The 23,977-nt window shown below is 42.7% G+C and overlaps 1 pseudogene; it reads left to right on the top strand.

Annotated features, from left to right (window-relative positions):
* Positions 1–16,806: 16,806 nt before the first annotated feature.
* LOC112808115 (U2 spliceosomal RNA) lies at positions 16,807–16,919 on the top strand (annotated as a pseudogene).
* The last annotated feature ends 7,058 nt before the right edge of the window (positions 16,920–23,977 follow it).

Here is a 23,977-nt window from a genome sequence, read left to right on the forward strand (position 1 = left end):
CTGGGTTTGGAGACTCCACACGGGGTCGGGTGCCAGAGATAAAACGATCGGTCACAGGCTGGGTGAGCATGGAGTGCGGCCAGAGACCGGGGATATGGGAGTGACTGACTGCTTTTCTCTGGGGGCGCACTGAGGAGCAGAGCCCCGAGTTCTTGCCTCCTCTGGGGCAGAGATTGGGAGGCCACCATTTTCACTATCCTCCTCCAAAGCCGCACGGAAAGCTTGCAGGGAACAAAATCTCCTGAGAGCAAACCCAAGCAGCTTGCTTAGCCCGGACCGACAAGGGCGGGGCAATTCAGCCTCCGCCAAAGACATTTGGGAACCACGGCAACAGGCCCCTCCCCCAGAAGAACAGCACGAACAGCCAGCAAGCCAAGACCAAGTTTACCGATCAAGGAGAACGGGAGAACTCCAGCGCTAGGGGAATACTGCACATAGAATTCATGGCTTTTTTTTTACCATGATTCATTAGTTTTTCAAAGTTAATTTTTTTAACTGTTTTTTTAATTTCTCTTTTTCCCTTTTTCAACCAACATCTTATCAATCCCTTTTTTTAAAAAAAACATTATTTTTCATTTTTAGAGTCATATTTTATCCCTTCATAATAGTTACCCTTATTTTTGGCATATATATAAGTTGTTCTCTCTTTAAAATTTTGAGAAACAGTTTCTTCTAACAGATCAAAATAGACCTTAAATCACTAGTGTATGGCTTTGTTCTAGTCTCCTGCCTGATCACATTCTTTCCCTTTTTTTTTTAATCTTCTTCTTTCTTTTTTCAAACTTCTTATCGTATCAATTCCTCTTATAAAATCTTTTATAATTTTCATCGTTACAGTCATCTTCCATCCCTTCATTGTATCAACCCTTATTTTGTACATATATAAGTCTTTCTTCCTTTAAAATTTTAGGAGGCACTTTTTTCTAACAGACCAAAATACGCCCAAAATCTAGTCTGTGGCACTGATCTATGCACTAGCCTGATCATATTTGAACATATTCGGGTTTTTTTGTATTGTTCTGTTTTTGTTTTTAATCTTTTTCTTTTTGGTTTTTTTTTCTTTCTTTCTTTTCTCTCTCTTTTTTCTTTCTTTCCCTTTCTTTTCCCCTGGTTTCAGGTCTTTTCTGATTTGTATAGAGTATATTTGCTGGGGACGTTCTTAACCTGTTGCCATTTTGTTCTCTCATTCATCTATTCTCCTCTGGACAAAATGACAAGACGAAAAAAATCACCTCAGCAAAAAGAACAAGAGATAGTACCATCAGCCAGGGACCTACTCAATATGGACATTAGTATGATGTTGGACGTAGAGTTCAGAATCATGACTTTAAAGATACTAGCTGGGCTTGAAAAAAGCGTGGACATTATTAGAGAAACCCTTTCTGGAGAAATAAAAGAACTAAAATCTAACCAAGTCGAAATCAAAAAGGCTATTAATGAGGTGCAATCAAAAATGGGGGCACTAACTGCTAGGATAAATGAGGCAGAAGAGAGAATCAGCGATATAGAAGACCAAATGATGGAAAATAAAGAGGCTGAGAAAAAGAGCGAGAAACAACTACAGGATCACGAGGGCAGAATTCGATAAGCGATACGATAAGACAAAACAACATTAGAATAATTGGGATCCCAGAAGAAGAAGAAAGAGAGAGAGGGGCAGAAGGTATATTGGAGCAAATTATAGCAGAGAACTTCCCTAATGTGAGGAAGGAAACAGGCATCAAAATCCAGGAGGCACAGAGAACCCCTCTCGAAATCAATAAAAATAGGTCAACACCCCAACATCTAATAGTAAAACTTACGAGTCTCAGAGACAAAGAGAAAATCCTGAAAGCAGCTTGGGACAAGAGATATGTAACCTACAATGGTAGAAACATTAGATTGGCAACAGACCTATCCACAGACCCTGGCAGGCCAGAAAGGACTGGCATGATATCCTCAGAGCACTAAACGAGAAGAATGTGCAGCCAAGAATACTATATCCAGCTAGGCTCTCACTGAAAATAGAAGGAGACATAAAAACTTTCTAGGACAAACAAAAACTAAAGGAATTTGCAAACACGAAACCAGCCCTCCGAGAAATATTGAAAGGGGTCCTCTAAGCAAAGAGAGAGCCTAAAAGCAGCACAGATCAGAAAGGAACAGAGACAATATACAGTCACAGTCACCTTACAGGCAATACAATGGCACTAAATTCATACCTTTCAATAGTTACCCTGAATGTAAATGGGCTCAATGCCCCAATCAAAAGACACAGCCTATCAGATTGGATTAAAAAACAAGACCCATCAATATGCTGTCTGCAAGAGACTCATTTTAGACACAAAGACACCCCCAGATTGAAAGTGAGGGGGTGGAAAACCATTTACCATGCTAATGGACACCAAAAGAAAGCGGGGGTGGCAATCCTTGTATCAGACAAATTAGATTTTAAACCAAAGACTATAATAAGAGATGAGGAAGGACACTATATCCTACTTAAAGGGTCTATCCAACAAGATCTAACAATTGTAAATATCTATGCCCCTAACATGGGAGCAGCCAATTATATAAGGCAATTAATAACAAAAGCAAAGAAACACATTGACAACAATACAATAATAGTGGGGGACTTTAACACACCCCTGACTGAAATGGACAGACCATCTAAGCAAAAGATCAACAAGGGAATAAACACATTAAATGACACACTGGACCAAATGGACTTCACAGACATATTCAGAACATTCCATCCCAAAGCAACGGAATACACATTCTTCTCTAGTGCCCATGGAACATTCTCCAGAATAAATCACATCCTAGGTCACAAATGAGGTCTCAACCGGTACCAAAAGATTGGGATTATTCCCTGCATATTTTCAGACCACAGTGCTTTGAAACTAGAACTCAGTCACAAGAGGAAAGTCGGAAAGAACTCAAATACATGGAGGCTAAAGAGCATCCTACTAAAAAATGAATGGGTCAACCAGGAAATTAAAGAATTAAAAAAATTCATGGAAACCAATGAAAATGAAAACTGTTCAAAATCTTTGGGATGCAGCAAAGGTGGTCCTAAGAGGAGAGTATATAGCAATACAACCCTTTCTCAAGAAACAAGAAACGTCTCAAATACACAACCTAACCCTACACCTAAAGGAGCTAGAGAAAAAACAGCAAATAAAGCCTAAACCCAGCAGGAGAAGAGAAATAATAAAGATCAGAGCAGAAATCAATGAAATCGAAACCAAAAGAACAGTAGAAGAGATCAACGAAACTAGGAGCTGGTTCTTTGAAAGAATTAACAAGATTGATAAACTCCTGGCCAGACTTATCAAAAAGAAAAGAGAGATGACCCAAATCAACAAAATCATGAATGAAAGAGGAGAGATCACAACCAACACCAAAGAAATACAAACAATTATAAGAACATATTATGAGCAACTCTATGCCAGCCAATTAGATAACCTGGAAGAAATGGGTGCATTCCTAGAGATGTATCAACTACCAAAATTGAACCAGGAAGAAACAGAAAACCTGAACAGACCTATAACCACTAAGGAAATGGAAGCAGTCATCAAAAATCTCCCAACAAACAAAAGCCCAGGGCCAGATGGCTTCCCAGGGGAGTTCTATCAGACATTTAAAGAAGAATTAATACCTATTCTCTTGAAACTGTTCCAAAAAATAGAAAGAGAAGGAAAACTTCCAAACTCATTTTATGAGGCCACCATTACCTTGATCCCAAAACCAGACAAAGACCCCATCAAAAAGGAGAACTATAGACCAATATCCTTGATGAACATGGATGCACAAATTCTCACCAATATACTAGCCAATAGGATCCAACAGTACATTAAAAGGATTATTCACCATGACCAAGTGGGATTTATCCCTGGGCTGCAAGGCTGGTTCAACATCTGCAAATCAATCAACGTGATACAATACATTAACAAAAGAAAGAACAAGAATCATGATCCTCTCAATAGATGCAGAAAAAGCATTTGACAAAGTACAGCATCCTTTCTTGATCAAAACTCTTCAGAGTATAGGGATAGAAGGTACATACCTCAATATCATAAAAGTCATCTATGAAAAACCTACAGCGAATATCATTCTCAATGGGGAAGAGCTGAGAGCTTTCCCCCTAAGGTCAGGAACGCAGCAGGGATGTCCATCTCAGCACTGCTATTTAACATAGTATTAGAAGTCCTAGCCACAGCAATCAGACAACAAAAAGAAATCAAAGGCATCCAAATCGGCAAAGAGGAAGTCAAACTCTCACTCTTTGCAGATGATACGATACTGTATGTGGAAAACCCAAAAGACTCCACCCCAAAACTGCTAGAACTCATACAGGAATTCAGTAAAGTGGCAGGATATAAAATCAATGCGCAGAAATCAGTGGCATTCCTATACACCAACAACAAGACAGAAGAGAGACAAATGAAGGAGTCGATCCCATTTACAATTGCACCCAAAACCATAAGATACCTAAGAATAAATCTAAACAAAGAGGCAAAGGATCTGTACTCAGAAAACTATAAAATACTCAGGAAAGAAATTGAAGAAGACACAAAGAAATGGAAAAACGTTCCATGCTCATGGATTGGAAGAACAAACATTGTGAAGATGTCAATGCTACCTAGAGCAGTCTACACATTCAATGCAATCCCCATCAAAATACCATCCACTTTTTTCAAAGAAATGGAACAAATAATCCTAAAATTTGTATGGAACCAGAAGAGACCCCGAATAGCCAGAGGAATCTTGAAAAAGAAAAGCAAAGCTGGCGGCATCACAATTCCGGACTTCCAGCTCTATTACGAAGCTGTCATTATCAAGACAGTATGGTACTGGCACAAAAACAGACACATAGATCAATGGAACAGAATCGAGAGCCCAGAAAGGGACCCTCAACTCTATGGTCAACTCATCTTTGACAAAGCAGGAAAGAATGTCCAAAGGAAAAAAGACAGGTCTCTTCAACAAAGGGTGTTGGGAACATTGGACAGCCACATGCAGAAGAATGAAACTGGACCATTTCCTTACACCACACACAAAAATAGACTCCAAATGGTTGAAAGACCTAAATGTGAGACAGGAGTCCATCAAAATCCTAAAGGAGAACACAGGCAGCAACCTCTTCGACCTCAGCCGCAGCAACTTCTTCCTAGAAACATCGCCAAAGGCAAGGGAAGCAAGGGCAAAAATGAACTATTGGGATTTCATCAAGATAAAAAGCTTTTGCACAGCAAAAGAAACAGCCAACAAAACCAAAAGACAACAACAGAATGGGAGAAAATATTTGCAAATGACATATCAGATAAAGGGCTAGTATCCAAAATCTATAAAGAACTTATCGAACTCAACACCCAAAGAACAAATAATCCAATCAAGAAATGGGCAGAAGACATGAACAGACATTTTTCCAAAGAAGACATCCAAATGGCCAACAGACACATGAAAAAGTGCTCAACATCGCTCGGCATCAGGGAAATCCAAATCAAAACCTCAATGAGATACCACCTCACACTAGTCAGAATGGCTAAAATTAACAAGTCAGGAAACGACAGATGCTGGTGGGGATGTGGAGAAAGGGGAACCCTCCTACACTGTTGGTGGGAATGAAGCTGGTGCAGCCACTCTGGAAAACAGTATGGAGGTTCCTCAAACAGTTGAAAATACAGCTACCCTACGATCCAGCAATTGCACTACTGGGTATTTACCCCAAAGATACAAATGTAGGGATCCGAAGGGGTACGTGCACTCCAATGTTTATAGCAGCAATGTCCACAATAGCCAAACTGTGGAAAGAGCCAAGATGCCCATCGACAGATGAATGGATAAAGAAGAAGTGGTATATATACACAATGGAATATTATGCAGCCATCAAAAGGAATGAGATCTTGCCATTTGCAACGACGTGGATGGAACTGGAGGGTGTTATGCTGAGTGAAATAAGTCAATCAGAGAAAGACATGTATCAGATGACCTCACTGATATGAGGAATTCTTAATCTCAGGAAACAAACTGAGTGTTGCTGAGTGGTGGGGGGTGGGAGGGATGGGGTGGCTGGGTGATAGACATTGGGGAGGGTATGTGCTATGGTGAGCGCTGTGAATTGTGCAAGACTGTTGAATCACAGATCTGTATTTCTGAAACAAATAATGCAAGATATGTTAGGAAAAAAGAAAAAGAAGAAGATAGCAGGAGGGGAAGAATGAAGGGGAGTAAGTCGGAGGGGGAGACGAACCATGAGAGACTATGGACTCTGAAAAACAAACTGAGGGTTCTAGAGGGGAGGGGGGTGGGGGGATGGGTTAGCCTGGTGATGGGTATTAAGGAGGGCACGTTTTGCATGGAGCACTGGGTGTTATGCACAAACAACGATTCATGGAACACTCATCAAGAACTAATGATGTAATGTATGGTGATTAACATAACAATAAAAAATTAAAAACAAACAAACAAACAAACAAACAAAAAACCCCAAAACACACAAATGCCATATGGTCCAGTAATTCCACTATTGGGTATTTACCCAAAGAAAATGAAAACACTAATTCGAAAAGATACACACACCTCTATGTTTATTGGAGCATTACTTACAATAGCCAAGATATGGAAGCAACCCACGTGTCCACTGATGGATGAATGGATAAAGAAGAGATGGTATATATGTGCAAAGGAATAGTACTCAGCCATAAAGAAGAATGAGACCTTGCCATTTGTGAGGCAACATGGATGGATTTAGAGGATATTATGCCAAGCGAAATAAGTCAGACAGAAAGACAAATACCACATGATTTCACTTATATGTGGAATTTAAAAATCAAAACTAACAAACTCATAAATACAGAAAATAAACTGTCGGGGGGGCAGCAAAATAGGTGAAGCGGATTAAGATACTAACTTCCTGTTATAAAATAAGTCACAGAGATAAAGTACAACACAGGGAATGCAGTCATGTTGTATATGTCATTGTTTGCTGACAGATGGTAACTATATTGATCACCGAATACTCACTATTGTATAGAATTGTTGAATCGCTATGTTATATACCTGAAAGTAATATAACACTCTATGTCAACTATAATTCAATAATAAATTGTTTTTTAAAAAGAAAAAAAAAAGATTATCTCCCAAAGATCCTTTGAGTTTTGTCTTCTTGTCATTGCCAAAAATGAGATCTAGGATGCTCTGTGACTATAAAATAAATGGCTTTTGCTGCCCAGTGAGACAGACACAAGGGTCATAGAACCACGGGGGCAAAGGTTGCTGGTCATCCAACTGGCAACTATCACTACAGAATGTAGTCAATGTTGTCAAGCCATTTGGTGGAGAACTGTCATTTAATACTAAAAGTAGGTGTCAAAAATCAGCGCAGAAGCAAAGTGCTGTTGGCTTTTGGTTTTAATCTCCCACTTGTGTCATTTTTTTTAAATTTTAAAAATTTGCTGATATCTGGTAAGCCTTAACATAATCCAAAAACCCTTATCTAGATGTTAATATTGAGGCTGACTACCCCACTCTCAGTCCCAAATTTTTAGTTTATGCTGGAAGAAAAAGCCAGGGTGACGGGCAGGAGGTCAGATGCTCACTGAACCTGTTCTTCTTATCAGAAAAATAAGAGCTTTCTAGATAGACTCAACTGTAAACTTTCAATCTGACAAGAAGTGAAGATCTTTTTTTTTTAGCTAGACACATTGCTACCCTGAGAAACCTGAGGTCCTGTTGGTAAGGGGAAGGACAGATTAGTTATCGGAAGGACAAATGACTGTATTTACCATGTGCAATTCGATTGTTGAGTTTGCAACAGATTTACTGGGCACCTGCTATGTACAGGGCACTGTATTGAGCTGTAGGAAAGCAAAAATTAACAATATAAAACATTTGTTCTTGAGGAGCTCATAGTCTAGAAGGGGAAACAGATTAGCAAACACATAATCACCATGTAGTATGATAATAGAAGTGTGTATAAAGGACAGAAAGAGTTCAGAACAGGCAGTAGTTGACCCTGACTTTGGAAGGGTGAGAAAAGAGGTAAGAGAAGCATTAGCAGAAACACCGAAAGGAGAATCTCCACCTTCTTTCCAGAGAATAGACTCTGGGTGTGAACAGAGTAGAATCCCATCCATCCATATCATGCATGTGATAGGAGAATGCTAGAATAGTCACATCGAATGTGTGCCAGGGTGCAAGCATGTGTGTGTGCATGTGTGTGTGTTTGCACAGGACAAGTCAGCACCAGGAGCAACACCATTTCCCCGCCGGAGTCTGAGCTTTACTGCCTGCAGTTGGTAGCCCGCATTTTTCCTCATCATGGGGCAAGGGCTTCTCCCAGCCCCAAGGACCATTTTCACAAGTCCTGCCTTGCCGAAAAACACAATTTGTATATTAAAATATGCTTGGGATATGTATGTTTCTTTCTCTTATTTGGTGCTCACTTGGCAAGAAGTAAAATGAAATGCATTTCTTAGGGTATGAGGGAATATATGCCAGGAAGTTCCCTTTTTTCTTTCTTAAATTAAAATGGTCTGCTTATATGGCAATATTTATTTTTTTGTTTACCGAGAACGCTGCCCATGTTTGCATCCTGGGCTTACATATCGTGGACCCCAACAAGCATTAAAAGCCAGAAGCGGAAGGCTCAGAGAACATATAAACACGGGGAGATGACAGGCTTTTGCGGCAGTTGGAAGCTGGGGAATAGATAATTACATCATTGTCTCGCATTCTGTTCCCACGCGGACTTGCTTAAATGTCATTTCCACTGCAGGGTCTCACTCTTGCCTTCCTTGGAAACCTGATTCAACCTGCGCTCGGACGTCCCGAGAGCCGCCCCGCGGCCCCCCGTGCGCCCCACAGGGCATTCCTACTCCGGTAGCGCGGGTCCTTGACCCGGCTCTTGTTTCTGATACTTCCCCGCAAAGTTTCTCAATCGATACGACATCAGCCCCAGCGGCTCCTGGGAATGCAAGCCCGCAGCGTACTTAATCTTGGAGCCAGCCTGTGCTCTCTGCTCCGCTGCTAAACTGGGTAGTTGGCCTACTTGATGTGGCATTATTGCTTCTGAGGTCAGGTGAGAGCGGCGTGGCGAGGGCTGATGAATGGCTGTTGGGGAGGAAGAGCCCCTCCAGCCGACCAAGAGACATTTAATAATGATAGAGCATAACTGCGCGCGCACAAAACTCCGTGTGGCTTGTTTGTGCGCCCTCTGGGCTGGAGGTGTGGACGGATTGGCACTATTATGGAAGGAAGCTTTCAAAGTGGTGGCTTGGGGTTTCCCACACAGAAAGGACAGGGGAGAAGCTCGAGGGCTGTTGTGGCATCTTCAACGATAGTAAATAAAGTTTTCTCTTCCTTCTCAGAGAAAGCAGCGGCTGTAGGCTTGGTCCACCCTTTGTTTGAGCATGACTTGGAGGCAGTGTGGGAAAAAAAGGGGGGGGATTATTTAAATTGTATCAAAATGGAGCATTAATAATATGTTCATCATGGAGGGAGTAATTATTCAGAATGAGAAGGGTGGATTTCGCAGTGTAACACCCACTAATATGGAGAAATTCGTATCGAAATAATAATTGAGCATAACATTGAGGCCTCACCCCCTATTGTTTAGAATGTAACACTATGAAGCCTGACTCATTCTAAAAATGGTTGTCCTGTAAGAGGTTTCAGGGCATTATTTATCTATCTAGCTATTTCCTGTTCCATGCGATCCTTTTTTTAGTAATCAGACAAAGCAGAAATAATAAAAATGCTTGGTGTGACCTAAACATTCTGTCTGTTATAAATGAAGGCAGGTTTCTCTGTAAATAAATAGACCACAAAATATTGTCAAGAAAATCATCAAAAGTGTAAAGGTTGGGTCCAGACAGAACCTCTATAGAATCAGAGGGCTTCATTAAATATTTGATTACACAACAATTATCTAATGAATAGGAGAGTGATGGCTGGCTTTTCAGAGGTGTGACAAGCTTAATGAGTCTTTGGACAGTGCATTTAGGGATGGGCTGTGAATAATAGTTGCGTGCTCTGGGCAGAGCTCTTGATTTATTCATCCTCTATCCCAGGACAGCGTCTCCTGTAAAGAAGGTCTGCTGTAAGCTTGGATGGTGAATGGAATGAAATAGAAATGAAATGAAGTAGGGGATGGTTTGGGGACACACCTTCTGGGGGTAAGAGGATTGATGCTCTTCTAACTTTGCAAGGTTATATTTTTCCATCTCCCTAGTGGTAAGGATGGGGCTAAACTAATGATCTTAAACTACTGATGTTTGGTTTGCATGCTGCAAAATCATTTTTTCAAATATGTAAGGTAATTTCAACTTGTCTTTTTTTTATTATGTTATGTTCATCACCATACATTGCATCATTAGTTTTCGATGTAGTGCTCCACGATTCATTGTTTGCATATAACACCCAGTGCTCCACGCAGAACGTGCCCTCCTTAATACCCATCACCAGGCCAACCCACCCTCCCACCCCCCTTCCCTCCAGAACCCCCAGTTTGTTTTTCAGAGTCCATCATCTCTCACAGTTCGTCTCCCCCTCTGATTCCCCCCTTCATTCTTCCCCTCCTGCTATCTTCTTCTTTTTTTTTTCTTAACATATGTTGCATTATTTGTTTCAGAAGTACAGATCTGTGATTCAACGGTCTTGCACACTTCACAGCGCTCACCATAGCACATACCCTCCCCAATGTCTATCACCCAGCCACCCCATCCCTCCCACCCCCAACCACGCCAGCAACCCTCAGTTTGTTTCCTGAGATTAAGAATTCCTCATATCAGTGAGGTCATAGGATACATGTCTTCCTCTGATTGACTTATTTCACTCAGCATAACACCCTCCAGTTCCATCCACGTCGTTGCAAATGGCAAGATTTCAACTCGTCTTTACGATTGTACTCGATCGCATGGCGACCAGTTCTCACAAAGGTGCAAAGAAAATTTAGCTTTCCCATTTTTTATGACGAGTGCTATCTTTTTTATGCCCTCCAAACCTTATCACCAAGACAGAGTGGGTGTGGGGATCGTCTAGGTCCAAACTGTTAAATTCAATCCCAAGCAACAATTTCCATAGATGGTTTAGGTATTGTTCCTTTTCCGATTTTCTACTCTTCTTCCTGTGCTTCTCTGGTACAGTTTTGCGGGTGTCTGGGGAGAAGACTTTACACTACCTCCGGTGGTGGGGAGGAAGGGGTCTTGGAATGACAGGCTCAGGTCACTGTCCTGTCCTCTAGGGCCTGAGACATGGCTAGCCTATGTCCTCCAAGTCCCTGGGTGCCCTGCTGGCATAGATGCTGACTTCTGTGGCTGATGAGCTTGTGGTCTGTTTGCGTGACTCCATCTCTGTGTGGTGAGTTGGGTCCACCTCCATCTTGTAAATTCTGCACATGCCCTAAAGTCTGGCGGCTGTCCCCATTTATTCCCAGCCTCGGCAGGCTGCCCTACAGATTGGGACTTCAGGGCTCCTCTGCTTCCACAGTGGGGGCCCCCTTAGGGAGGACCCGTGTCTTGGTCCATGCCCTCTTGGGGTGTGGGAGAGATCGCATGAGGCTCTTCCACACATCTGGCAGCTGGGAAGGACTAACTCAGGTGCTTTCCTTGCTTGGCCTTGCCACAGCTCCTGGTTGTGGAGAAGGCATCCTGTAAGGTGATCTTCTTCCCCATCCTCACATGAGAAGTAGAGAAAGCCTCTGCTTTTGGCTTCCCCAGACATGTCGAACACACTTCTCCTCTCCAAGACTTGGGCACAAAATGGGGGAAGACAGAAGATACACCTCTCCTCCTTCCCCCTAGGAGGCCCTCAAGGCCTGAAAAATGAAGGCTATTTGCTTCCTGTCCCAGGCATGGGACTTCTCCTCTGTTAGCCCGTCTTCCTCCTTCACAGGATGTCATGCCCTGCATTTCCCGGAGCCTGTACTCGGGAAGCCGTGGGTGAGACTACCACGTGAGGGAGGAAGGAAGCCCAAACTTAACAATTTTTGAAATATTATCCCCCTTATTACGTACTTCTTCATTTCACTTCTCTTCTCTCTTGTTGCAGTACTTTTTCTCTACACCTCAGTAAAACACAGCCCAGCCAATGTTTGAACCTGAGCTTCAGGTTCCTTATAAAGTTTGGCAGCCATGAAGGGTAGCAGTTTGAATGATAGCTCCCCGAAAGATACATTGCATCCTGGAAACTCTGAGTGTAAGCTTATTTGGAAAAAGGATCCATGCAGCTATAAATGAAGCTAAGGAGGTCAAGATAAGATCATTCTGGATTATCCAGGTGAACAGAGCAGAGAGAACATGGAGAAGACAAGGCCATGCGAGGACGGAGGCTCAACTGGAATGAGCGGCCACAAGTCAAGGAACGGCCATAGCTGCCAGAAGCTGGAAAAGGCAAGTAATGAGTCTCCCGGAGAGCCTCTGGAAATCAACGCCTTGATTTCAGGCTACCGTGAGAGAGAAATTCTTCTTGTTTTAAACCACCCAGTTGATGGGAATTTGTCCCAGCAGCCACAGAAATGGTTGCATGAGGTTGCGTCAAGTTGGTTTTCCCAGCCAGACTCCTTTGATTCTGGATTTCGTGAGTGTTCAGTAAGCAGTAAATACCATGTGACTGGTTTCTGTGCAGTATTTCTCAATTGCTTTCCTATGCTGGTTACCTTTTTTTCAGAAACACCTCAGTTAATTTTCGTATTTGTGGAGCACCTACTGGGTGCCGAACACTATGCGAGGTGTGCTGAGACCCAAGATAAATAAGACCCAGTCCTTTCCTTTCAGGAAATTAGATGCCAATGCCTATTAGCACAAGAACATAGTGATGTATCTGTTGGTTTACTCTGGAGTTGGGATTCCAAATGGACCTCTTTTTATGCCTCTCTCCCTATCCAGAAGAATTATTTCTGTACAAATTTGAACCAAGGAATTTCAATGGTTTTCATGCCAGCCCAGTTTTCAATCTTTCTTCCCAGGGTTGTCAAATTAGTCCCTGTTTTCTGACACAGACTCCCCAGAATAACAATAATAAGGACAAATATCTCTAGATAATAAGATAACCTGGGAATTAAAGCATGTACCAGCATTCATTTTGCAGTGATTAGGCCGTGTTGGCTGGACTAGGCCAGATAATAAGTACTAATCAATGTACACATATGCAGATTAGAGGGGTACTGGGACTGTCCATGGGAACCTTCAGAGATCACTGAGATCATTAAGTTCAAACACAGATTCAGTTTCCTTAGCCCACATCTTTAATTTATTGAGTGCACGGTGAGGGCTGGGTTTACATGATCAACGGTACTGTGTTGGATCTCCAGGGTGCACTTGGGATGATGAGACAAGAATTATGGGCATGGGTATTGGGCGCTCTATATTAACAAAAGAAAAGAAAGCCAGAAAACCTGAAGATCTAAAAGTATGCCAGTGATTCTACAGATATTTTTAAAGACAGCAAGAAGCTGAGAATCTACAACTGAGTCATTGATTCAGGCTTCCCACTCTTGCTTCCAAGGGAGGAAAGATGGCACAGAAAAGCAAGCTTTGGAATAAAGTAAACCTGGTTTTAAGTCAGGGCCCTGACATTGCCTATCATACCATTTGGGGCCAGGGACCTCTCTGCCTCTGTTTCCTCACCTGAAAAATTAAGACTCTATTACTTGCCTTTCAGGCTTATTAAAAGATTATAACTCACGTTTGTAAAATGCTTAACATGGGGCCCGTCACTTAGTGGTCAGTTAACGAATGAAAACTGTTATTATTTCCCTTTCATTCCTGTTCATCATTTTAGCTGAAGCAGCAGGGAAGGAGAAGTGTCAGAGGAACATCTTTACTGGCACAGAAAGGGCCAGTGGAAGAGTACACTCTTGAAGAAAAGGAGGATAACATGGAGAGATAATGGCCATTCAGTCAAGAGGCAGTGGAGAGACCAGTGGCCTGGTCCGGGAGTCAGGGCGGCTGCGGTTTCTCCCTGCTTCTGCTGCTAAGCTGCTGGCCGACCTGGGGGGGGGGCGGGGGGGATGGAGAAGGAACCCCCTATGTCTCAGTTTCTTCTCCAGTAAAATGTAGGATTTGAACTTAGTTAATATTCCTAAACACCTGTCTGAGAACGAATGCTAGTCCGTAACTAAGTTCTCACTGGTATGCATTGAGCTAAGGGGGAGAAAAGGACACTCTCGGTAGTTTTTCACAACACTAAATGGATTACCTTCAAAGGGTTGCCCTTAATCTGAAATTATGAGTGCCCTGACTTTTTGATGTTATAATATCCTTTCTTTTGAGAAACGATGGTGATAGCAGATGGCGACTACATCTGGGCAAAATATAAAAAATGGCAACCTCATAAGTGCCCCAAAGTTACTGGTGTGTGTGTGGTGGTGGTGTTTTTTTTTTTAACTTATTGGACCATGAAATCCCCAGACTTGGGAGCCACTGAGCTAGATGATCTCAAGTGCCTCTTAGCTGTAAAACCTCTGGCCCTACCAAATATCACTAATAATATTTTTCTCTTGGGTTGTTTGCTGGAACGAGAACTTGATCCAAGACAACTGATAGGAGAGATTGCGAGCAATCCAGGCAGGCATGATTTGAGAAGAGAGTGTGTCTGAAAAGGGCCGAGACGGTTGGTAGGCAGTGGGATGGGCCACTCGGAGAGAGAGGTCCTAAGATCCAGGAACCAGGCATGTCCATCATCGTTGAACTACCCTTTGGAGGTGGAGAGAAATTGAGATCATCTAACTCAGTGGTTCCCAAGTCTGGGGCTTTTTTTTGGTTCAATAAGTTAAAAGAAGTTAAAAGAAAAACAAAAAAACAAAGAAACATGAGCAGTTATAAGGTTGCCCTTTTTAAAACAATTTTTGCCAAGATGCTATTGTCAATCTAATTTACCATCACCATTATTCCTTAAAATAAAGGGCATTATAACACCAACAAGTGAGAAAGGGTATGACCTCAGAGTAAAAGACAATCCTTTGAATGTAACCAGGTTAGTGATGTGAAAACCCATCACCCCTCATAGTGATGTGAGGAACCCCATCTGGTCCAGAACCAGCATGATGTCCAGATGACACGTGGACAGGTGACGAAGGAGGGTTCAACCAGAAAGAGGGACGCTGGCTGTTAGGCCAGTTGGGAGGGGAGCAGGCAGGTCAGAGCAGGCAGCTGGGGCTGTCCCAGCAGGCAGGCCCTGAGCCAGCATCAGGGTGTTTGGCAGCTGGAAGCGATCTTTTCATTAAGAATGGGGTTCAGGGCCTCACCTCTAGTCCTGGAGAGGGGCCGATGGATGGATGGATAGATGGATAGGAAGAATGAGGCAGGGCGCCACCACAGGAGAACTTTGGGTAGAAACCTGGTCATCAGGTAAATAAACTAGGCAGAGAGATAGAAGACCAAGAACCAGTTATTCAAACTGGGAGACAAGGTGAAGTTACAGAGCAGAACTGGAATACAAGATTCGGGTAGTGCTGAGCTTACCAACTAGGGCTGCTTACTCTGGGGGTCTCAGATTGGCTCAGCACATTCAAGCCCTCACTACCCATGATCCATCCCAGATTCTGATATAATTCTTATGGGGTTGGTCCTAGGCTCGGGCCTTTTTTTAGAAGCTTCCTCAGGGGACACGAAAGTGCAGCAAGGGTGGGGAGCCCCTGAGTGATTCAGAGCCTCTGTGGAGAGAACAGAATCTAAGCTGATAGGAGAGGGCTGAGATGTGGTTGGGCCTACAGGTAGACAGGTAGTCCTGACAGTGGGGGAAGTAACATAAAGGAGAAGAGAGGTGCCGAGCACATATGCAGGCGTTGCTCCGTCGCTGTCTGGACAGGAGCTCAGGGAAAAACTAGCTTGCTGAAAAATTCAGAGCTCTTTGCTATTCACTGGTATAAGCTAACACCCCCGTTGGGGAGCACTGGCTTAGCAAATATAGCTTTGTGTGTGTTAATTGCTTCAGTAGATGTAAGAAGCATGACAGGTATTCACTCAAGCAGAAAGATCAGAAATTTCTCAGATATCTTCCACTCATTTTATTCAAAACTGAAAGGATATTCTGCCGTCAGCTGGGACATTCTGCTCTGCACAGGAAACACAAAATCTTCATCACCTGCCTGATGGCCTCAAGCTGGAAACCTGAAGAAATGGGCACAGCACCGCCCATTTCTACTGTTTGAAGTCCAATGTTAAATTCTGCTTTGAAACCAAAGCAGTAAAAAAGGTTGGGTGCCCCTCCCCTTGGTAGTTTGCCAAGCAAAAGAAAACACCCATTAGAAGAGCTTGAGAACTTTTGGTGGGAGACCTACAATATCAAATAATAAAAATAATAATAATAGTAGCCAACATTTACTAAGTGCTCACTGTCTTGGTCTGCGTAGGCTGTGATACCAGAACACCACCGATCGGTTGATTAAGCTAACCAACTGAAATGTACTGCTCATAGTTCTGGAGGCTAGAAAAGCCCAAGATCATGCCAGCGCATTTGGTTTCTGGTGAGAGCTATCTCCCTGGCTTATAGATGGCTGCCTTAATTGTGTCCTTGTAGTGGGGGGAAGGAGACAGAGGGGGAGAGAGAGAGAGAGAGAACTCAGAACTCTCTTGTGTCTCTTCTTTTTTTAAAGATTTTATTTATTTATTCATGAGAGACAGAGAGAGAGAGGCAGAAGCAGAGGGAGAAGCAGGCTCCCCGCCAAGCAGGGAGCCCGATGCGGGACTCGATCCCAGGACCCTGGGATCATGACCTGAGCCAAAGGCAGACGCTTAACCGACTGAGCCACCCAGGCGTCCCTCTTGTGTCTCTTCTTATAAGGCATCAGCATCAGGGCCCTCCCGCCTTGACCTCACTTAACCTATCACTTCTTGGCCTTTTGGCTAAGATCAAGTGTAGTTGGACCTCATTTAACTTTAATTCCTTACAGGCCCTGTCTCCAAATACAGTCACAATGGGGATTAGGGCTTCACCATAGGAGTTTTGGGGGACACAATTCAGTCCATGGTGCTTACTCTGTGCCAGCATTGTTCTGAGAACTTTGTACATGTTATATAATTTAATTCTCACAGTGCTATGAGAAAGATACTCTAGTCAGCCCCATTTTACAGGAAAGGAAATTGATGCTCAGAGAAGCTAAGAAATCTGCCCAAGGTCACATGGCTGTAAGTAATCTCTTTGAAATATAAAGTATACCAAGAAATGAAGAGACCGAAGCACTCCTAATACTTTCCCTGATTTCTTATAGAATAAGTCCTCTTGGTTATGTCAAGTCCCCTGAGGACTCTATACAGCTAATGAGCTCTGACACCCATGATTAGGAGAGCTGTATTGGAAATATGTGATACTTACACCCTCTCTCTTTGCAATGAACCAAAAGTTCAATTCAAATGCACAATCTCACGCTTGTGTGTAATACCATTAGGTCAATATTACTTCCTTTATGAATTAAACCGATATTTTTAAGAACATACACTACTATCAGGCACTCAGACCTTTTTCTCTTCTCCAAGAATTTAAGTGAAGAAGCCAGACATATTTATAAATAATTACAATACAAAGTAATGACTGTCGTAAAAAGTTGTTGTCTGGGAGCTAGGAAAGAGATGGGAGATACCACAGGTCACAAAGACCATCAGAGAAGAGATGGTACTCAGCTGGAATCTTGAAGGATGGATGCCAGTTGCCCGGCGATCCTTGCAGGAAGGGCCCTCCAGGCATGCGCCGAGAGGAGCAGGTTAGGAAGCCATGGCAAGATAGAACTGAAACTCCTATTTGGGAAAGAAACCAAATCCCAAACTGTGCAATGCCTTCTCTGCATTTCTCAGAAATGCTCCCGCTAGAGGTGTGGGCAAGCTGTGCAGGACCTTAAGTCTAGGAACAATATGACCAGATTTGTGTTTCTGAAGGATGATAGCAAGGCCAACAAAGAGTTGAACCACCAGACTGAAGACAGGGGTCCATTGCTATAGACGTTATCAGAGATTCTGGGAGCCTGAACTCAAGAGCCAAGTGTGGAGACGGAGAAGCTAGAGCAGTCTTAATATGTACGATCAATATTTACGAAGTAAATCCAGTGGTACTCAGTGCCATAAAATAAAACCGAACTCGCTCCCCATTATCTGATTACGTGTAAATATAACTTCTTGGAAAACATAAAGCAATTTCTTTCCTTACTAGCTTATGATACTCTTTAGCTAGTTTTCATCATCAAAAATTATACAATTAGATTGCTGTTTACATGTAGAGCTCTCCTAATCACCAATATGAATCGACCCTGCCTGCTGTATTGTTGAATAGTTTCCATTCTACTATACTTGAGACTCCTTTATGTCTTTCTTCGACTTTTCTTAGTTCCGTTGCTGTTGAAAGCAATAGGCCAGGTGGGAAGAAGTCCACAGCGCGAGTTCTCCTCAACTCTGCCAACACTCTGACTCTATCTTCATCAGCTCCTTATTCCTCACCTCCCGGACTTTTCTAGCTACTTCTAGGAACATTCCCTCCTTTACTTTTCTGAACTTGGGATTAATAGTTGTCTTAACTCCTTAGTTTGGCTGAGATAACACTGGAAATTTTTAAAAGAAACTTTACAAAGGACACATTTATCATATGTCAATGAAAAAATAGCCCCTCTAGATTTCCTTATGCATGACATAGCTTCCAGAATTTTATGTCGAAGTACTTTGGCTTCCTGGAAGAATTGCTATGCTATGTACTTTCTTAAAAGGCAAAAGGCCTTACTTCTTGCTTCGGTTACCAGGAAGCGCAAAGCCAATTATGCACTCAGCTGTCACAAATGTTAGAGTTTACTCTGGATTCTTCCACTTCCATTCTCTCTTGGCTTCAGTCCTTTTTTTTTTTTTTTCCTTTAAAACTTATATACATCATCTCAAATCCTTTCAGAGAAGGGAGCCATAAGTAAATTCTCATTAATAAATTTTCGTCAGCTGAGCTTGAGGTGCGTATGGACTTGCCTGGAACAAGTTCTCTCGTGTCAGTTCCTTGCCTTCCTGTCTGATTCAGTCAGAGGTAATGACAACATTACATCTGCCTTATGGCCCAGCCACTGAAAAATCTGAAGCTGGGTGGTCTCTGGAGCGAAACTGGCCCATTGCCAGGGCAAGGAGGTCCTCAGAGTGGGCAGCTTCTCCCTGTTGACCTCTCCTCAGTGACCTTCCCACCTCAGAGAAGGTGCCTCTGCCCCCTGTTCTAAGTCCACAACGCTGCTCCACATCCTCGCTCTCACTTCCATCCTAAGAGGTCTCTCTAGTTCTTTGCTTGTCTTTTAGAGCAGAGGTTATTGGTTTGTTCTGTCCCAAAACATCCTCAAACCTTTTCCAGTCAGGTCAACTAGACCTCGTACTTCCCCCATTCAGTGTTCTTACAATAATATTTACATTAGTAACCAACACATACTATGAATTTCTCATATGCCCAGAATTGTTCCAAGTGCTTCCAATACATTATGTTATTTAATTCTCACTGAACTCCCAGGAGTTCAGAAATATTATCATTCCCATTTTGGAAGAGAATTCTGAGATTTAGAGAGATTCAGTAGGCTATTCAAGGACACATAGCTAAGTTCAAATCAACTAAGTTCAAATCAAGCCAGGAATTGAACCAGGCTTAGACCAAGACAGTCTGGTTCCTGAGTACCCACTTGTAAGCCTCGCAGCATCCTTTACCCTCAGGTGCGCTCCGTGCCATGGAGTGATCACAGCAGATTCTGATCATCACAGTTTAGTAATGGCAGTATACCGTCAACTTCCTGGGGCAATTACAGGTTAAGAGGTAAGTGATTGTCTCACACACCTATGTCTTAATTTACTTTTAGTTGTTTTGTCATTTTTGGCTTGAGTACAGATGGGAATCTGTATGATGTAAGTTATCTTGTGCATACCATTCTCATGCTTATTGTGAAACCCCATTTTTGTATTTTTTTAATATTTTCAGATGACAAAAATAATAATTGCTTACAAATGCGAATTCATTCCTTCAAGGAATAATGAACAGGACTTGATTTTTGCCTGGGAGAGCTAACAGCTACTCTTCTCCACGTACTGCAGACCTTCTCATTAGAATCCACATATACAAAATGTTCAGAAATAAATAATAAAGGACGATATTTATTACATGAAAAAAAATACCTTGATGTCAATAACTATCACATTTAGAACATCTCAAATGTCCTTGTTGTCCATCTGGTCTAGCACACCAGGACTGGGTCTCCATATCCTCTGAGAGCAGTCTTTAAAGTTAGTACAAAGAAGCACACCTCATTTTGGCAATAAGAAAAAGATTTCTAGTGCAGAATCTGTATCAGGTTATGGTGTCCTGAGAATCCTATTCTCTCTCTCTTTTTCTCTCTCTCTCTCACATACACACAGAAATCCTTAGCTCACAATAGGCAGATAACTCTGAATGGGTTAAAAATAAACACAAGCCCTCAAAAGAAAGGCAGAAACAGTAATGACAGTTTTGAAGTATCCAGTACCTGTTGTGACAGGAATAACAAATTAATTGGGACTATAACGGATTCTTTGTAAAGGTGAAGTAAACACACTTGACTGTATATTTTTCACCATCAGTTAAGTCTCAATTGGTTCTAAAAATAAACAGAAGACATTGAACAGTTTTAATGGATTCTGACACCTAGGTATTATGCTGTCACTCCAGTATAAATGAATCATAACTTTAGACTGCACCTAGGAATTACTACACATTTGGAGAAAATTTATGGCGCACCAAGCTTTGAATCATGATGTGATATCAAAACTAAAGTCAAAAAAGGAAAAAAGCTGGGCATAAATTACTATCCTCAATACTGTATGTATCTTTCCGTGCAACAGGTAAAGGTTTGAGGATTTAGGAATACTGCCAATAATTATCATGGGTGCTGAAACAAATCTATCCTTCTGAAAGTGGTTTATAGTTAAAAAAAAAAAATCCAGCGGAAGGTCAGTCTTGTACACATGACAGAAATGTTTAATGTCTGCTTTGTGTGTGGGTCTCTCTGTCCAGGCAGACTGACCCCTCCTGAGGGCATGAGTATTTCTGCAGTCTCAGGGTATCTCTCAGGGGCCACACATCTCTATTTTCAGTAGAAAGACCATTCACTGAATGGACGACTTTAGTAACTGTAATCAGTCAAGCATTGTTTCCAGTGACATAGGCAAAAATCACTACTTCTTGCTCTTCAAATGAACAGTTGGTGTGGTCTAGACACTGCCTCGAGGGCTGTGACTCACCATAGAAGGAAGGCCACCAGAGGCTATGTCATCTTGCGATGAGAAATCTGTGAATGAGTAACTTGGTATTTTGAGACTCCAAATGTATCATCAGGAGACTGCTAAATGTTCACGTATTTATGTGGTTGAAATATCAGGTTTAAAAGAGAATAACGTCTAAAGATATCAGATTCCAACATCAGGAGAAAATTTTTATGAAGTGCTTCTATTGCATAGTAGAAATTATAATACTGCACGTTTGTATGGCATTTGGCATTTTTCAAAGCATTTTCATCGAGAATACTTTATTCTGTTTTCCGCAAAGCAATGGGGCTGGCATATGACTCCATTTTATGGATAATGAAATGCAGATAAACAGGTTAACTCAGTCAGTGAAGAAGCAGATGTTAGAATGCTGGTCTTTGCTTCTGGGACCAGTATTCTTTCTAGAAGTTTACTGATTTTACCTCTGGATAAAGAGAACAACATTGAACATTTGCATAGTGCTGACAGGGTAGGTAGGCTTATCCCCATTTTACAGAGGAGGAGACTAACGATCTGAGAGAGAAAGGGAATTGTGAATGGTTGCACAGCTAGTAAATTACAGAATCGAGGAAGAGAAACTCCCACTCTTCTCACGGAGCTTCTTCACATGCATGGGCTATAGAAATCTGGCATATTAAACAGGACTATTCTTTCTCCTGTGCAGCTTCCTATATTCTCACGGTTCCAAACAACCCTGTTAGTTAACTCATTGGGTTTGTTGATTTTCCCCGAGACCCTTAACTTGCAACAGCTGAGGCCCTAGATGCTGGAATAGGGGTTGAAGTCTAACCAGGGATAACCCTTTGCAGCCGGTTTATAAGCTGATTCTCTCTGAAGAAAATTGCAATGAAGGTCCTCATCTTTTCATGATAAATCTATCAATTATCACACATGTACCAAACTATGGGAGACTTGGGATAGATGTCTCCAAGTAAACTTCCGTGTGTCTTTGAGATAGGGTCCTAGTCTGGGTCCGAGGACCCAGAGGACAAGACAAAGACCACGTGTGGAAGGGAGGGTGAGAGTAGGGTAACGAGGGAGGCCTTGGGGGGTGGGAGCTGGGGAGTAGAAACAGACTCGAAAGAGGCAGAGTGGCAGCCCCCTAGGTCAGCAGGCCAGGGCCTGGAAGCCTCTCCCCACCACCCTGGCCTTGCAAACAGGTGAGCCCAACCACACCTTTCCTTGTCTGTCGGCTCTGCTCTTCCCGCCTGCCATTTTGTTACACGCATCGCGAAATGGCATCCACCCATTCGCGACGTTCACTCTAACTTCTAGGTTTAATCCATCCCTTGTGGCTACTTGTGCCGGTTCAGTTTCGATGCAAGCCTTTCTGCGTTGACCTTGTACAGTTATAAATGTTTTAACATCCATAAAAAAAAAAAATAACGTGCGCTCCCATAAAGAGCAGCAAACAGAAAACACAGTAAGTCGTGGGAAGATTTGAGGCCGTGTCGCCCAGGCTCCGGAAGGCCGGCGTTCCTGCCAGCTTGCATCGCATCCCTGACGTTTAATGGCTGTGAACACGGTTATCGCGGGCTTTTTAGAGGGCATTATATTAGTGTCACCGCCGGTAAGTGCCAGCCTCACATTTTTATTTCCACCGCGGAACAGATCATTTCCTATGCTCCTCGTGAGGAAGGGAAATGGGGCTTTGCGGCGTTTTTAACCCCCAGGAAAACAGACTGCAGCTGCAGTATTCACAGCCCACCCGCTTCCGAGGCTTTGGGAGCTTTCCTTCGGTTAGGAGGATGTGCTGTTCATGCTCGAGCGCAAGTTTCCCAGTGCTTTTGTTTTTAAGATTAAAAAACACCGGAGAGGGAAAACAAAGCTTTTAAAGCTCCATAAAAGGTTGTGAGTTCACTCCTTTCTGTTTCTCGGGGTTATAAACATGGTTCCAGGAAAAGCTCCATCTCGGAGCCGAGAGACCAAGCAGCTCTTTAAAGGGGTAGCCCCTAAACTTGTCAATTTCGAGACTACCAAATGATCCTGGAGGTTTTTTATTCCTTTAATCAGCTGTAATTTTCAGCTCTGATGCTGTCTGACAGGCTTCAGCGCAACCCCCGTGGAACATTGCTCCTCTGGCTCCTTTGCCATAAGATACAAATAAGGGGGAGGGGATCTGAAAAATGAACTGACAGCGTAAATTGGGTGGGACCTCACCACCCTGAAGGGACTCGTGCCACAGTTGAGGTGTGAAGGGGAAGGGTTGAGAGGATGCCTGTTTTGTGGGAGAGGGACGGGGGCCAAGACTTTTTACATTTCTTCTTTTTTTCTTTCTTACCTTCCTTACTCCCCCCCCCCCCCCGCAGTTCTTCTCCTTTTTTGGATGATAGGCACGCACACATATGCGTATATGTGCACACACATATGCACACATATACAACACCCAGAGACAAACACAAGCATTGTACACTTCACAGGGGCATTCGTATCTTGCACATCGAACAACAAAACAGTAACTCTCACGTATTGAGAACTCTCTCCATGCCAGCGCTGCGGTCGTGCTTTACAATGTATTATCTCCATTAATCCTCAAGTGCTCTCTACGAGGCTCATTTTACAGGTAAGGAAGCTGATAGAAGCCTTGAGTGTGGATGAAAAAGAGACAAACTCCAGAAACCCATGGCCACCAGATCAAAAATATCCCTGCTTCAGATTAAACTCAGTTTTATGTATAACTGGTAATCCCCCATACACACCAACGAGTAGTTGGGGTTTGCAAGGAGTCATATGGGGACTGGTGACCCCTGCAGGGGTTGTGC

Source organism: Callorhinus ursinus, unplaced genomic scaffold, assembly GCF_003265705.2.
Source record: "Callorhinus ursinus isolate GAN/ISIS: 27379988/994484 unplaced genomic scaffold, GSC_fseal_2.0 scaffold2, whole genome shotgun sequence".
NCBI lineage: Eukaryota > Metazoa > Chordata > Mammalia > Carnivora > Otariidae > Callorhinus > Callorhinus ursinus.